The 17,219-nt window shown below is 44.5% G+C and overlaps 1 protein-coding gene across 3 annotated transcripts in view; it reads left to right on the top strand.

Moving 5' to 3' along the window:
• Positions 1-17,219, top strand: part of MYO9A (myosin IXA) — a 123,065-nt gene that overhangs the window by 715 nt on the left and 105,131 nt on the right. The window lies entirely within an intron of this gene.

Below are 17,219 nucleotides of genomic sequence, written 5' to 3'. Positions count from 1 at the left end.
TATTTGGGCTATGAGTGCTGGGCAGATGGGGCAGCGCTGGGTATGTGATCTACAACTTCTGCACCTGGTATAACAAGTCCTGCTACTAGTATACAAAGGGCCCCAGGACAGATGGAGGCCGCCCCAATGGTGACAGTTGTCCTCCTTGTCTTCTCTTAGGATCTTCCTCTACGGAGAATAGTAGTCATCTTATAGTAATGACACAATTTATGTAATAACCCTACGAAACATCCCCCATGACCCCTCCTATCGCTACGTAGAGCCCAACCCTGGAAAACCTCCTCTCTCCAATAATCTGCCACTTACCAATTTCTATTTCCCCATGCTGTATACATCTGTGGCCGAGCACTGCACAGGATATATATACGGTCTGTTCCGAATTTTCCTCTCCCGGTATATTCTTTTTATATGGATTCATACATGGGACACGTTTACTATGGGGTCGCTTTCAGCGTATTTTACCTCCATATCTGGTTGATGTTTTGCGGAGCGTAATACGGAGATACTATAAATCTATGTATTCACATGGCTGTACTTTGCATGGCTGTTTTTTTTTTTTTAAGTAATGCATCATGAACTATTTTTTCCTGTTTTGCTTCACTTTTGCTATTCTTTTATATTGGGTGACTACGGATCAGTATATGGAGGCAAAAACGGATGAAATAGTGATGACATACGGTTGTGATGTCATCTGTAACATGTCCGTATTATGGACGGGCTACAATATGCTCGTCTTAAACTAGCCTAAGGCCTCATTCACACAGCAGTATTCGGGTCCGTATTTTGCATCAGTAGTTGTAAGCCATAATTAGGAGTGGATTCGAGGTGCATCCCGGTTTGGGGTTACAAATACTGTCACTTGAAAGTGGCCTACTGGTGTGATTCTGGTGTGCGGTACGCAGCTCCTGCCTTTTGGGGAATACGGTGTATCTACTACATCAGGTTGTGCGTCCTGTTCTTCATTCTTGGAGAACTAAGACAAAAACTCATGAAAAAGTCTTGCTATCAAAAGTTGTGCTGTAAGGCTGGGTTCACATGGGGCGGATTTGCCACGAAAATTCAGTGCGGAATTTCGTCGCGGCAAATCCGCATGCAGCTGCTAATCCCGGGATTAGCCAGCCATGTGGACGAGGTTTCTCAGAAATCTCGTCCACTCGGGACGGCAAATCCGCTGCGGCTAAGCCAGCAGAAGCCGCCGCTGCAGCGCGGATTTGCCGACCGCAGCATGCTCATTTTTTTTTTTCCGCTGCGGCCACACTCTCCTCTATGGGAGCGCCGGCCGCAGCAGAAGAGCGAGCGGCCAGGCCGCTTCAAAACTGCCGCGGGTTTTGAAGCAGCGGTTCTCCTGGCGGAAATCTTGCGGTTTTTCGCTGCGGCCAAACCGCTGGATTTCTGTTTGGAATCCGCCTAGTGAGAACCCAGCCTAAAAGTGCTAAACGCAACATCCATGCGAAATGTATCTTTCTTAACAATGTATCTCTCTTGAATGTAGAGTCCTCAGCACCCCATAGTCAGTAGCCAGTGAGCCACATGTGGCTGTCGATTTCCCTACATGTAGCTGCCATCTGCATCTACCATTTGGCGCCCATTGAGAAGCCATATAAGACAGTATTGGTATCTTTCGCAGTAGTTTTTTTAATGTCTTTCATTAACATACTGCTACACCGCTTGTTATTCTGAATATATAGCCTTCATGCTATAAAATGTTGGTGACTTCCGCCATACGGATGGCTCCAACAACAATTGAAAACTCAGATTTGTCGGATTTTTTTCCCTAGAGATTGCTAATCCTTGAAAATCTAATTTGCCTGAGATCCATAGATTTCTGAAAGGGATTAACCAAGTATATAAAGTATACGGTATTAGTGTAGTCCTGGTTGTGGAATAACTAATCCAGTAAGCGAAAGATGCAATCATGTGACCTCTGTTTTTGTAACTTTGTCTCTCCATTCGTGGATCGCAAATAGAGATGAGCGAACGTACTCGGATAAGCACTACTCGTCCGAGTAATGTGCCTTATCCGAGTACCGCTGTACTCGTGCTGAAAGATTCGGGGAGCGCCGCGGAGCGGGGAGCTGCAGGGGAGAGCCGGGAGGAACGGAGGGGAGATCTCTCTCTCCTTCTCTCCTGCCCGCTCTCCCCTGCTCCCCGCCGCAACTCACCTGTCAGCAGCGGCGCTCCCCGAATCTTTCAAGACAAGTACAGCGATACTCGGATAAAGCACATTACTCGGACGAGTAGTGCTTATCCGAGTACGTTCGCTCATCTCTAATCGCAAATCAAGCCTGTAACACATGTAGACTGGCTTACAAAATGAGAGGCTGATAGGATACTTTTTGAGCCACTTCATGTTGTAGTCTTGATACATAAGGGGTAACAATTCTATCCGGTGTGACCATAACATTGCTGCACCTTCCTCCATATATTGTCTGCTCGGTAAACTGAGGTCTCGCAGAACTGCTCCTGTTTTGCTGTTGTGAGGGAGAAGACCGATAAGTTTGAGTTCGGGGAGGTTATGTCTCTTTTTACTAGAGCCCTTCTAGATGGAATTCTATTTAACAGAGAATTTGCCAAATTGGGGCAACTTAATTGAGATATATATATATATATATATATATATATATATATATATATTTATTCGAGAGCTTCTGTGTGTAATTGCTGTGATCCAAGGATTTATGACATTTGATTGTTACCTACATAGCATATAAATGACGAACCGTGGATTACGAGCAGGCCTAGTTTAGAAAAATGCCAACAACTTACAAGGCTGACCTCATGGGCGATTATTTTAATGTCCTTTGTCTTTGCCAACAACAAGAGCTTCCCAGTCCTAATATCCAGTATAATATTGATAACTGGAATAGTTTCAGTGTGACAAATGCATAAGTGGAAGAATATGGGTGGAAAAGCAATATCATGCTGTTCAAGGTCCCGGAAATGTGGCCGTCATGATTTAGAAGGGAAACCACAATCAGCTTAGCTGGCATTCAGCCTGAACTATGAGAACTCCAATCTCTTCACTGTCTTGTAGTAACGGGAGTTCCTAAATTGTGCAATTAAGAGAGCTACGAATGTGGTAATGCAGAAGTGTTCAAGGAGTATTTAGCTTTTGACTGTTTGATCGTTCTCCGCTCTCCTTGATCAATCTTGCTTTTTTTTTAAAGAAGGAACAATTGCACAGGAGCGAGCACATCATATAACACGAGGCCTAAAGAAACCCTTTGGCCAGAATCACACATACTTGGCTTTTAAGCCAAAGTCATAAGTGGATCCAGCAGGAAGGGGAAGGATAAGACTTCCTTCACATTTTGCACTTTGCATTTCCATTGCTTGGCTTCAACATGAGAGCTGGACTACAACCATAATGGAAGTGCTGGGGCTGGCACATGACCAACAAGAATGGCATCTGATGTCTTACTGGAGGAAATAGCGTGGCATGCTGAGCTATTTTGCAGCTGATGAGCACCGCAGGCGTGAACTGAGTCCTTTCTTAATATTTCTCATTCTTCATGAATCTACTTTTCCTCTTGAAAAGCTGCTTGTGTGATTCCTGCCTCGTGGCGCTGAATAATTCGCATACATGCCCTCCGTACGCCTGCACTGCATGTAGCACATGGCATTTTATTTTATTGTGCCAGGCTGTAAGTTGATGATCAGCTGATTGGCATGTCTGTAGGCTTGGAAGAGCTTTTAGAAAATAAAGCCTATACGGGAGGAGATCTTATGTGTGAAGCACATGCCAGCGATGAAGCCCAGTGTCATGTGGATGGAAGAGGAGATAAAGCTTGGCATGACAGTACAGCCAGTGCAGGAACATCTGTCACTAAAATCTGCCCTGACCCAGATAGAACAGTAATGGTTACTGAGTCTGCAGCCTCTCATGCTTATTGTCCTCTGTAACACATGAGTATTGTCATTTTATACAAGCCAGTGATGCTTTTCATAGCTTGTCCAGGAAGAGGTTAACGAGAGTCTTTCTGTTTGTAACACAAAGCTCTTTTCATCTTGTGGGACGATGACATTTTCACATGACGGGAGACAACCCCAGGATATCCCATAACGGGAAAGTGCGAGCTCCATCGTTGAGTTATGTACTGTTTCACTTCACTTTATCTGTGATGGTAACACTCATTATGGTCCATTACTAGTATCAGTGAGTCATTCGTGGCCACAAAATGTACCGTTTCATTATTCCGGCTTCTTCTTGTAAGTTAGCATATTTTGGAGCATACTTGCAAATTGCTATTTTTTGAGTGCTCGCTATGTATTAGTATCAGCCACGTTATCTTATAGGGTTGTCTTATGTCATTGGCTTCTGAAAACCCAGTGGCTGATGCATTCAAATACACGGCTGCAAAGCGGAAAGCGATCTTTGTTAGGGCTTAAACAGATGGGTGTGTTTTTGTCCCGTTTTGTGGCCGTGAAAATCACAGTTGCAAAACAGGAACAAACGAAACCATTGTTTTCAATGGTTATATTTTCACTATCGGGATTCTCCTGCTTTAATACTTGCCCTATCTTCCCGCATTTTTTTTTCTAAAGTTGTGCGCAGGAGTTTGAATAGTCAAACAAACCTGATTCATGCGCTATCGCGCTCCGTAGTGGCGAGCGTATTAGCGCATGCGCCCTTCTGTTTAACCCTTTCCAATCCACTGTCTGACGTCTGAAGACATCATGATTTAAGGCTGTACAGCTCCGATGTTGGAAGACATCCGTCAGGGTTCTCTTACTGTATATTGCCAGCCTCTCTGCTGTCGGAGCCTATCCAATGTGTCACCTCATGCAGTACTGGCTTTAGCCAGCATATAGCGCTGTTGTATAACAGCAGAAAAAGAGTAAGCCCCCCTAGGAAAACCAGGATACAAATTGGATTGGAAAGGGTTAAGCTTTTATAGAGAAGGTGACAAGTGGGCCTCCACAATGTATGACATCCATATACCCTACCAGGGCATAGAGACAAGGTTGTCTTGTCAGCGAAGTTTGTACGGACGCTGTGTGTAGCGGTTTCCTAGAGCAACCATTTAATTACAGCCGTCGTTTTGTGCGGGCTAATAAAGGCTAGAAGTGGTTTATACTTTATACTAGTATGTTTGTACCTGTTTGATGTTTGGCTTGTACTTGTGTTTATACAGGAAGCTGCTTTGTTCGGGCAGCGAGGAGCTCTATAATCGACGGTATTGTTCACATTCTGGTGTTGCTGCCAACTTTTCATTAGTTACAATATATTAGTCTCGTGAAGACAACATTTCTCCAAGTTGTCCTATCGATAATCCAGTACCCATATAGGTGGCAGGCGCCCATGTCCTCCGCTGGGGAGTGTTTTGTTAACCACACATCGCTTACACTGGGACGTTGGTAAATATAGATTTCTAGTTTGCCGGGTTGCAGTTCTGTTTGGCATTGGTTGTGTATCGCTTGTAGCTAGAATTCTATCATTTCTGTTTGTTGATTCTCTTTCTATATATAAATAGTACAATTGGTAGCGGTGAGTGCAACATATCTTGCCATTTCTTTTTTTCTCCCAGGTATTAGCCCTTTTCCACGGTCTGACAGTCGGCTAACCGACTGCACAAGTGCTGACGTCCCCGCTGAGGTCTTTAGAGACTTGTGAACCAATAGACAGCCATTTTTTTTGCATTTACACTGCACAATTATCGCTCATTAGTTCGTTTTGCCGAATCTTGAGCAATAAGCGTCCCGGGTAATACGGCCATATTAGAAATGCTGCGTTTTTACTTAAAAAATGCACTAAAATGCAGTATTATGCATAAAATTGCTGCGTTTCTTATGCTATTCATTTCAATGAGCAATTTATGTGTAAATCCACGCTAACACACTGAAAATAGGACATGCTGCGTGTGATCTTTGCGCACGTAAAACCGCAAAAACCGCTCATGTGAGAGTGGCCTAATTTCTGTACCACCTCTCTGTCTATATTTATGCCCTGTCTTGTTTCATGCAGTTTTGTTTTAATCTGTCGGGTTTACATGATGCATAATAATATAGTATAATATTAGAAGAGATTTATTAATAATGTCTTAAATTTAGAGGGCATAAAATGGGCAGACGCTGTGCTGAGTATGTCGTAACGGCGCTCGCTGAGTGAGAAATCTGACGCCTCTTGTTAGACGCATTTCTTTCCTGTACACAACCTCTTGGTTGACTTATGGGCCATTTACGCGTGGCGATTATCGCTCAAAATTCGTTCAAACGAACTAATTTGAGCGATAATCGTTCAGTGTAAATGCAAAAAATACTCGCTATTGGTTGGCAAGTCGTTATCACTTTCAGTCAGCATAAAAACTATCGTTGGATGGTAGGGTTCCTGTTCAGGGTAAACACTCACATAGACGGTGAAGCGCTGAGCGAGAAGCCCGCGATCCAGCGGTGAAGTCTGTGAGTAACCGTTCTGCATGAGTGCTAACGACCTTAGCCGTGACATCAGCGCTCGTACAGTCGTTTACCCGACTACCATCCTATGAAAAAGGGCCATTACTTTACACTAGAATTGCGCACTCTATTGATAAACTGTCACTTTTTATGACTCCTGTTAGCCACACACACTTTTTAGATACTTTCAAAACCTGCCTAGCGGGAAGCTGAAAGTCTCTAAAACGCATAATAAACTTGGCGCGTGGTATGTGTGCCAGTTCTTGGCACAATCTGAGTCACAATCTGGCGCATTTTGCCTAATCTCTTCTGTTGTGTAAATTTCTGCATACTGTGATAACGGATGGTTGTAGATCAGGTCTGGGCGGATGCGTTGGGAACCTTCACACATGGCAAAATCACTGTGGACATTCCACTGAAAATCCGTGGTGGCCAAATCTGCACCTAATTTGGCTGCGTTTTAAATGATGAATCAGTTGCTGAATTTAACCCTTGTATTTCAAGTGTTGATATCCGCAGCAGAAATAAACACGCTGCGGGTGTAGAATCCACAGAGTTTGAAAAAATGCTGCAGATTTGTCGCAGAAAATTTCCACATCATGTGAAGGAGATTTCTGACATTTCTTACACATGACTTGTACTGCAAACACTGCGGACGTCCTGCTGCGGACGTTTCGTGTTTACTGTCCATGTGAGGGCGGCTTCAGTGCATTCAGAGTTATAATGTGGCATTCGAGGGTCCGCAAAACGTCTGCAGGAGCCTTATTTATCAAACAGTTGCACTTTAGGTGTCATTAAATTACATCAGAGTTTTGTCTTCTAAGGGGGACTACCCACTATAGTTTTTTTTCACTGCGAAATTCGCAGCGTTTTTTTTTTTTTCTGCAGGGGTCTATGGGACTTGTAATGTTAAAACCGTGATCGCGCAAAATCGATTTTTAACATTACAAGTCCCATAGACCTCTGCAGAAAAAAAAACCGCTGCGAATCTCGCAGCGAAAAAAAACTGTAGTCGGTTGTCACCCTAAAGGGGTTGTTCAGTTTAGGCAACCCATTTTCATACCCCCCCACTAAGGAGGTAATGGAGAGGGAGCTCTAGTTTAAGGTCCTCATTTCTTGGCCAGAATGGAGAGCGAATGTAAGAAGCGTCTCTCCCGTCTGCCCTCTCCTCTCTTTCCTGAACCTGTTTTGTCCTGCATTCCAGGCAGCCCATAGATTTAAGTGGAAATGTGTAATACATAGTCACCTTTGTTGTGGCTGCAGGGAAATTAAACACTTTGGGCTCACTCAGATGGACTTATTTAGCCTGCGTTTTACATGCATCATGTTTTTAATGTAACACGCAGTACTGTAACATGTCTATGTCACATGCATTACGCCACCCAGGACCCCTGCGTTTTTTTTTCACGTGCGTCTGAATGACCCAATGTAAATCAATGGACTTTTAGAACTGCATATTATATGTGCAAACAGTGTGCATGTAACACACAGACTAAATACGCTTGTATGGGTGAGCCCTTACTGCCCTGTTCCCATACAGATTGCAGATGACTGGGGGGACTCCTTGTCATCTGCTTATTTTGAAGGGACCTTTCTAACAAGTATGGATTGTCCAAAGCAGTGAACTCCTTTTTAAAGGGGAAGTGGCATCACAGTGGTTTTGTACGCAGTGTGTACATCATATTTGCGATGTCCGCTTGGCGCATATGCTAGGAAATGCTCCCAATGTACACACTAAGTATATACCTAAGGCTCCATTAGTGTACAACAAGCCCAAAGAATGTCTTTTGGGCCTCTCAAAAAAAAAAAAGTATGACCTAGTACCACAAACTATTCTAGTATAGTCAACTACACTGATTCATCCAATGGTATGCGTATACGTTTCTCTTTAACACAGGAGCCTATGGCTTGCGGTTGCCCTTGTATGTCATCTGTTCAGGCCTGCATTTAATGCGTGCGTCAGGAGCATTTACTGGCACATACGTCAGACAGAGGCCACAAATGTGAACAGATCCTTAGACACGACTAACAGCTTCATCAATGTCTGCTGACACAATTTGGTTGTATAGCAGTGGAGTACATGTTGGCCAGGTCACATCTGCGGCGCTTGTTCATAGCGCTCATTAGTAGCAGACGCCGCTGGACGTCACAGATTGTCTTCAGATTAATGATTTTTCTGAACGCTAGTAAGACCCGTCCCTGCAGTAGTATTCAGTCATCTTCCTTGTTGTCAGGTGCCGTAATATCTGCTGTCTCTGTATATAGGCCTGACTGAGAGGATAGAAGGGGTTAACCTCATCGTATAGCTCCTATTTTTAGTTATCTTGATCCTTTTTTGGTACTTCTGGGGATGATTTCTATGCATTGTTCTCCATTTCCCCGAGTCTGATGCATAACACTAGTGAATGTCCCGTGTGACACATCACATTCTACTGACATTTGTCACCCTGCTACGTCACATGCATCATTAGGAAATGTGGGCACAAATATGTCAAAATACTAAAAAATGTACTTGAATTGATGCTCAAATGGAATGTCTCAACTTACTGGCAGAATAACCTGCAGGGTGTTTTAGTCGCTGGTGGTAATCTTGGATACAGTCAGGCTGGGGAGGTGGATTGAGATGCTGATTGAGGTATATAAATATTTGTGGGGTATATTGAGGCTTTGATGTAAAACATGCTGCAGAAACATTCCCAATTGTAAATAGATCATTAAAGGGGTTACCCAGTTGTAAACTAGTGATAGCCTTTCCATGGGATAGGCTGTCAATAGAATATTGGCAGTGGTTAGCCACCCAGGACACAACCTCTGATTAGCTGCTGATTTTTGCAGGAAGCAGACAGCTCCGTTCTCTCTGCAGTGGCCTGGCTTGGTATTGCAGGCTAAGTTTCCAGTAAAGGGGCTGTCTAAGTTGTATTTTTTTCAGTAAAACACTGTTCTTCATGCTACAACATAACTGTCATATACTCGTCTCTCGCCACTCTTTGTTTTCCCTATGATGACGCAGTTACAGGCTGCCCCAGCCTGTTTACGGGATGCCACAGGCACTGCAGCCAATGACAAAGCTTAGCACCTGATCGCTGAACTCTGTCATTGGCTGCAGCACCTGTGACTTCCCGTAAACTAAGCGAGACTGCAGAAGTAGTGGAGAAACAAGCAGCACCACAAGCCACAGTAGGGAGCAGGGAGGAGTGAGTATATGACAGTTTGTTATGTTATAGCATGAGGAATGGGGTTTAACTGAACAAATACAACACAGATAACCCCTTCAACTTCAGGAATTTTGCCTGTAATACCAAATCTGGCCACCGCAGTGGGGATGTAGCTGTCAGCTTCCTGCAGAAATCCGCAATGAGCACAATAACATTGGCCTGGTGAACAGCTGATCTGTAGAGGTCCCGAGCAGTAAATCCCCGCTGATCTACTAGTGATGGTCTGTCCTGCGGATGGGGCTATGAATGGTTTACAAGTGATCATGCATATGGTAGAGCCAGGCACAAGAATATGTGCAGCAGCAGCCACATACTACAGAGCCACAGGGACCCTATGTGCTGCTATATGATGCTCTATTGTCATGTGTGGGTGAAAGTAACGTGGCCATGGGGTCTAATGAAACAGTGCAGTGATTTGTATCCGATCCACCGTGATCATTTTTTTTTCTAATGGTGGATTCACTTGTTAGATAATTTTAAGCCCTACATAATCCACATGCCTTTCGTGAGCCTTCTGATATGTACCGTAGTGGCTGTTGGGTGTTGCCGGTTGTAAAAGGTAAAGTTTTCAGCAAATCCACAAGAAAATCCTCATGTAAGACACGCAGACCTTGCATTGGATCTGTACACTGCGTAAAATTTCCATCACTTGTAAATCCCCCCCTTTGGTCTCGTTCACATTGGTAGAGTCCATGCGGGAAGCATTTGAAAAGGATTTGCGCATAATACATTCTGCGGCAGAAATCCAAGGCTGAGCGCCAGATTTTTGCCACGCCTTTTCATTTTATGACGCGCACTTAACGCCATTCAATGAAACATCCGTGTGTGAACGCCTGCGTGGAACCCGCATCAAGAACCGACATGTCAAATGTCAGGATCCCTGTGAAGAATCCGTGCCGTATGAACTGACCCCCGTTCACCTCAGCGGGCTGATGAACTGCTGTCGATTCCAGCACCGACTTCGCCCTGGAATTCCGTTCTCGGTTAATAAAACTCCGTGTGAACGGCGTCTTACAGCATCTGTTGTGATGAGGGGTTGTTTTTTAATAGGATCATTTGTTCGGGTTAAGACGGATGATGAAAACAGATACCCAATAATCATTCTCCTTTAATTCTGGTTTTCTTTGTTCTAGAGCACCCAGCAGTACGTCACAATGTATTAGATATTATTAGGGCACTGATCACGCTCGCCATTTACTGTTAATTGCTGGGCTGCACTTGATTCTGCAACTTCTGTAAAGTGTTGGCGCTGGCCGCTAGCCCTAACCAGAACCAACGACCATATCCTGTTTCTCCTGTCGCTGCTGCACGTTTTTGAGCAATTTGTATCACTAGTTTTCATTATTGCTTGATTTGAAATTGTTACACATGTCATTTTTTGGGGGATTAGATAGTAAAACTTTCCTACTGCAAATGAACTAAAACCCTTTTGGGTTGATACAGAATAGTCCCTTTAAGCAGACCGCGTGCAATGACATCAGATGTGCGTTGGGAATAGTGTGGTCTTTTCTGTGGTTACTGAATATAGAGCGAGGCTGGATGTAGGAAACCTCACATCCTTAGAACTTACCATCCTCTTTCCTCTTATAGACAGACTGGTGAGCTGTCAGGAATGGCTCTGTTCCGTCCATGTGTCCTTCTAGGAGGGTGGGACACATTCTGGGGACCATGTGTCAGTTCCTCCTGTCACTTGTGTGCTTTGTGAAGGCATAGACTGTTTGCCTCCATGTGGGGGATGTGACACGTCAGACCTCTCTTATAAGACAGGGGAAGGGCTCTGTTCTATCATTGAGAAGCCGTACTGAAATATGCATTCCTGATGTGCACCGCAAACACTCCAAGATGGGAAGCTGCGCAGCCTTAGGTTAGCACGCCTGCTTCTTGTATGGCTGGCAGATACACAATGACAGTTCCATCATTTAAGCTTCTCTCTCGGGCCGGGCTCACACAAGCGTAATATTACCGCGTGTTATGCATGCGCTGCCATACGCCGTAATTCACAGGCAATCAAATACATTTACTTACGCATTTCCGCTCACATTCACGTATAGGAATTGTGTGATGCACGAGCGCAAAAAATAAGGCAGCGTGTTCTATTTTGCCTCGTATTATGCATGAGAGAAGCCCATTGTTCTCACTGCGTTATCAACCATGCCCATACGCAATTACAGTGAGCAGACAGTCATCTTTAGGCTAATTTTACACAGGTGAGCACGATATCGCCCTCGGAAATGCAGCCTAACTGTGCTTCTCTTCTATAGATCACACAGGTGTATGTTATTGGTAAAGGCATCACAAATAAAACATATAGAGATATGGTGAAATGTCATGAGTTGACCTTCCAAAAATTGCATGAAAAGTGGTCTTCTACTGGGTGGTCTTTCCACATGTGATGGAATCTGGAATCTGTCACTGGCGCTCTGGTCTGGATACATTGGTGGGTCTTCTGATTTGAACTGTTATCTACTGCAGTAAACCCTGTAATATACAAGTTATTATGCGGAGTGTTGCCTATAGTTGATTAGAATTGATTGACCCACATTGTCACTCGCCTCAGTACTTGGCTGCCGCACTCAACAGACTTGGAAAGATCCATTATTTTTCACAATGAATATGGCTTATTCGGACCGCTTTTTCAAAATGAACACAAAGATGACCGCTAAAACCTGTCTGCTGTGCTGATGCTTCTTCAGGCCCGACTACTGGAGTGGCACTGAGGAGAAGTATTTGGTTGTGGGGTACAGGAAGCACATGATGCTACCATGTGAGGCTCATACAATTAATGCTTTATGGGAAAGTTAGATCCACCGCTCCATTCTCTGCGCCTTTCATAACTTTCTACTTTTTCAAATGCAAGAACTGTATCGGCTTATGATTTCAGTGATCTATATATTGTGATGGGTATAGCTAGGATTCAAGTTCCTCCGTGCAGAAAGACTGCCGACACCTAATTGTTTGCCCCCAAAATGACAAGGGAAACCGTGAGCTTGCTTTTCTCTTCTGTAATATTGCTGAAAAGAAGAAAAATAAATAACAAATATATGTAATTTTGGGGAGAGGGGATATCGTATTTAGATTATTCAGATAGTTTCTGTTCACTTGCCTGTCCATCCGAGGCCGGTGTCACATGACTGTATTTGTGCGGTGTTTTGCGCACACACAACGCAGTGTATAGAATCCATTGATTTTAATAGGTTTGTTCACATATACGTATTTTGCGTACACATTTTGTTAGCGCAAAAACTGATGCAGCATATTCTACGCTCTTGCCCATTTACTAATTAACATAATTGCCCATTTCAATGAACAATAGCATGCTGGCATGTTTTTTGCAACAGTAAAAAGTACAGTAAAGTACGCCTATGCGTGCACAAGTTCACAACGGCCATTGCACAGATCCGCAGAGTAAACGCACCTATGCCCGTGTGACACCGGCCCTTCTGTGTCCTTTGGTATAAAACTGAACCCAGAGTAATGTCGTCGTCTTTCCTGTAAACACTGCTGACATGCATAACCTCGCTCCGCTTCCCTTTCCGATCTCCTCCACTTGTGCTGCACATTCTGGCTTTCTCATATGTAGTTACAGAGATACTCGTTTTTGATTCCTTCATCACGTGTCAGTAATGTGAAAGGGATTTCTGAACACACCGTTCACTTTGCTGCGGCTGCTATATGGAATATGGAGTGGCTAGTAACTAACGGCCCACTGATGCATCACTAATGGCAGGGCTGTAGCTAAGGTCTTCAAAAGACTAACAAGAATGATCATCACTCATGAACACAGGCTGAGCAGTCCGCGGATCGTTCTGGCTGCGGAGCGGGCCGATTTGTCGCTGGGTTTTTAGGCATCATCGGTGGTTCAGCCTGTGCATGCTGTTACACTGGACGACAATCCTGCAGATTCCCGCTGATTGTGTGATCAGAACGATTGGTCGGTCCTCACTTGGGTCAAAGGAGCGGCCCCTGTTATATATGGAAGTAATGCGTCTACAGAGAGGCTGAATAGACGGGTGGTTGACACTAGTGTTATATGATTGGTGTGATAGAGAGAAGGCATATAATAGATACTGAATGCTTGTATGTGGAGCCCAACACACCAGCATTATGTTCTGAGGGAAATAGAAATGTAAAGGAGGGTGAAAAAATATCTATGGTTCCTGATAACAGACACGTTTACAGGCAAGACATGTCTAACCGGCAGAGTGTATTGTCAGCCAAGGACATGCGCTTACCTGTATCTCAGATGTCCAGTGCCAGGCAGCGCATGAATCAATCAGTAGTCTAGTAATGTAGCATCATTATCCAATGCCTCCAGATCTGACATGTTTATAATTGCCTATACTATTAAAGAGGTTATCCGGAACCCAGACCTATCAACATCGAATCCATGAGGGGACACTCGTGTACCTCCAGATGTTTGAAGGGGACGTGGTGCTTTGATCAGTGTGTGTGTGTGTGTGTGTATGTATGTATGTATATGTGTGTGTGTGTGTGTGTGTGTGTGTGTGTGTGTGTGTGTGTGTGTGTGTGTGTGTGTGTGTGTGTGTATATATATAATATATATATATATTATGTGTGTAGATAGATAGCAGCCTCAGGACCATACAACAGCTGATTGGGAAGATGATGCTGGAAGTCGGACCCCCGCTGATCTGATATTGATGGTGAACAATATGTAGGTTCTGGGTTTCCCCTTCAGACACTATAAAGTAATGACCACAAGCTCTGCTCTATATGTACTCCCCTCTTGTAAGGTATCCTACACATGGCTTTGTTATGGCTCCCTTCTCATAAGGCTCTCATTGTAATACATGGGGCACTCCATACAGAGCATACAAGGTGTGTATATATAAGGGTATTGTCCCTTGGAAGCATTGTTTCGAGAGGACACTATCCATCTTTCTAGAGCCCCTAACCTCTACAGAAGCACATGGAGAGCTGTTCATCCCATTGCGTATTGCTGTGTGCCGACAAATCCCTATACACTATCTTGGCGTGCATGTGTGTGTATTATGCACCAAGATAGTGCACGCTGCGGTCTTTATTTTTCGCATGCATTTTGTGTGCTATGTGTGAGAGGCACGGTTGGGTTGAAAGTGAAATTTGCTACTTCGTCTTCTGTGCATCGTGTGAGAGAACCCTAATACCAGGCTTACGCAGGGCAATCAGGATACACTCTTGGTCTTTGCCTTAAAAATAAACCAAAAGGGGAAACTGGGTCAAGTACAGAAAAACATAGAGAATGTCCGTCCTAATGCCTCCTTTATGAATACCCTTGTGTCCCTTTTACACGGGCCGACCGTCAGGTCAACGACTGCACGGGTGCTGACGTCCCCGCAGAGCGTGTACACAGGCAGACTTCACCGCTGGATCGCGGGCTTCTTGCTCAGCGCTGCACCTTCTATGTCAACTACGTGAAGTGCTTGAGCAGGGAGCGTTTACACGGAACGGGATAGTTTTTATGATGACTGAAAGTCAGCAATTATTCCCGCCCCCTTAGCATCTACACTGCACGATTATTGCTCAGATGTGTTCGTATGAACAAACTTTGACCGATAATTGTGCCGTGTACATGGACCATTGGTGGTGTCCATGCTTTTCCCAAGCGGTGTTCCTGGGGTGCTACTAAAGCCCAATGAATAGTCCATGCTGCAGTTTTTTCATTAAAAAAAAAGACTCATTACAAAAGCACACCAAAATACAATTTCCACTTTTGCTGTGGGTTTGCAGCCCCGGCCCCTCGCTACGTCTGCAGCATTTTATGAGCGGCCAGGAGCGGGTGCACCTTTAATGAACATCTTAGTATGGCGGTTCTGAGGTTTCCAGGAATGTAATTCAGGAGGTCGAACACTAAGTAGTCTAGATGGCTCCTACCTCCTACAGCACTGATCCTAATCGGGGGTTACACCGCTGTTTTAGCTGTTTTCCCCACTGCTGTTTGGCTTCTAAATGTAGTACAACTTTGGAAACGTAATAAAAGCAAGTAGTAAAAAGAAGAATGAGAAGTGCTCCAGTGTGCGGCAATTACTGCGGGTGGCTGCATGGCTCAGGTATCTGGATTAATAGGGTTACATTTACAGGTTTTCTGGCAGGGGAGTGGTTACTGCTTTATTTCCTTCTGTAATTTCCGTGTATTGTCCGGCTTGGAATGGGTAGGGTTAACATGGAAGGTATGTGGAGGGCGAGGCCAGTGCAGGATATGCGGTGAATGGACATTAAAAGTGCGTACAAGTAAATGCTGTGTGTATTTTGTGACCAACTTAGTAATAGAAGCCATGCACTTAACGAAACCTCACTGACTCAGAGGTTACAAGATGCGGTTCTTATAAGAAGGACTTAATAAATCTTAGTTTTGTTTCTTTCACATCAATAGAAAGACCAACCATCTAATGTGTATGGGGTGTTCTGACGCTCGGCTATAGGGGAAACCATGTGAAACGGAGACCAAAGAGGTCTCCGTTTCACATATTGAACTTTATGGTTTTATCCCGGTTCCATGCAGGTTTTCTATGTCCATGCCGTTCTCGGCGAAAAAGATGTAACTGGCCCTGGTTTCAAAAGTGTGATGTGCAAGAAGTCTTAGTTACTTTAGGTAGTTGCTCATATACACCTAGAAGGAGTTGTTCGAATCGAATGAAATTTTCTATGTGGGATTGAAACGTTGATATAAGTAAGTGATTACAATATCAGAGCAAAAGGATATTTATTTCAGAAAACTGAACACTAGTACCCTGTTGTACCGCCTCTAGCTGGGATACAAGATCTGATACAGGAGGCATGTGATACAGGTTCCGTATGGTATCCTGCGGCACATCAGTCCACATGTGCTGAAACTGAGCCTCTAGATTGTGCAAACTCATAGATTGTTGAAGTTGGTGTCCCAGATGGTCCCATACATGATGGACCCCCTTGCTGTGTGTGGCTGAACATTATCCTGCTGGATAATGCCTCTTGGAAGCCGCCATGAGAGGAACACATGTGGCTGCAGGGTGTCCTGAACAGATCACTGAGCTGTCATTGTCCCTCGCACCACCACTAGGGGTTACTGACTATCACGTGATGGCCCCCAGACCATCACACCAGCAGTGGGGCAGTGTGCCGCTGCACAGCAAAGGCAGGACTGAGGCACTCACTCCTATGACTGCAGACAGAAACCTGTTCACCATCGGTGCCCAAACTAAAGCTGGATTTGTTGCTGAAGCCAACCTGGTTCCACTCCGTAGCAGTCCAGTTTAGTCATTCATGACACCGCTGGAAATGAAGGTGACTGGTTAGGTGTAAAAGGCAGTACATGTAATAAGCACCGAAAGACGAAGTGTCCTTCAGCCAAATGTCTGGAAATGGGTCTGACAGACACAGGGGTGTAACAATGGTGTCACCTGTCTCTGCATGGTGGACAACAAAACAGTTGGAGCTGCTCTTGCTAGTCGGATGATCAGACCATCCTCTCTACTAGTGGTCTGTTGAGTGCGTCCCAAGTCCGGTCGTCTTGTCTGTTTGTCTTCACATGTCCACTGGTCCCAACACCTTCTAATAGTCTGGCCAGAATGGCCCAGGTGTCGGCAATTCATCGATACAACCATCCACCTTCTCACATTCCAATAATGTGCC

The sequence above is a fragment of the Eleutherodactylus coqui genome, chromosome 2, assembly GCF_035609145.1.
Source record: "Eleutherodactylus coqui strain aEleCoq1 chromosome 2, aEleCoq1.hap1, whole genome shotgun sequence".
NCBI classification, from domain to species: domain Eukaryota; kingdom Metazoa; phylum Chordata; class Amphibia; order Anura; family Eleutherodactylidae; genus Eleutherodactylus; species Eleutherodactylus coqui.
The sequence above is the reverse complement of the archived record's forward strand: the minus strand, read 5'-3'. Positions and strand labels throughout refer to the sequence as shown.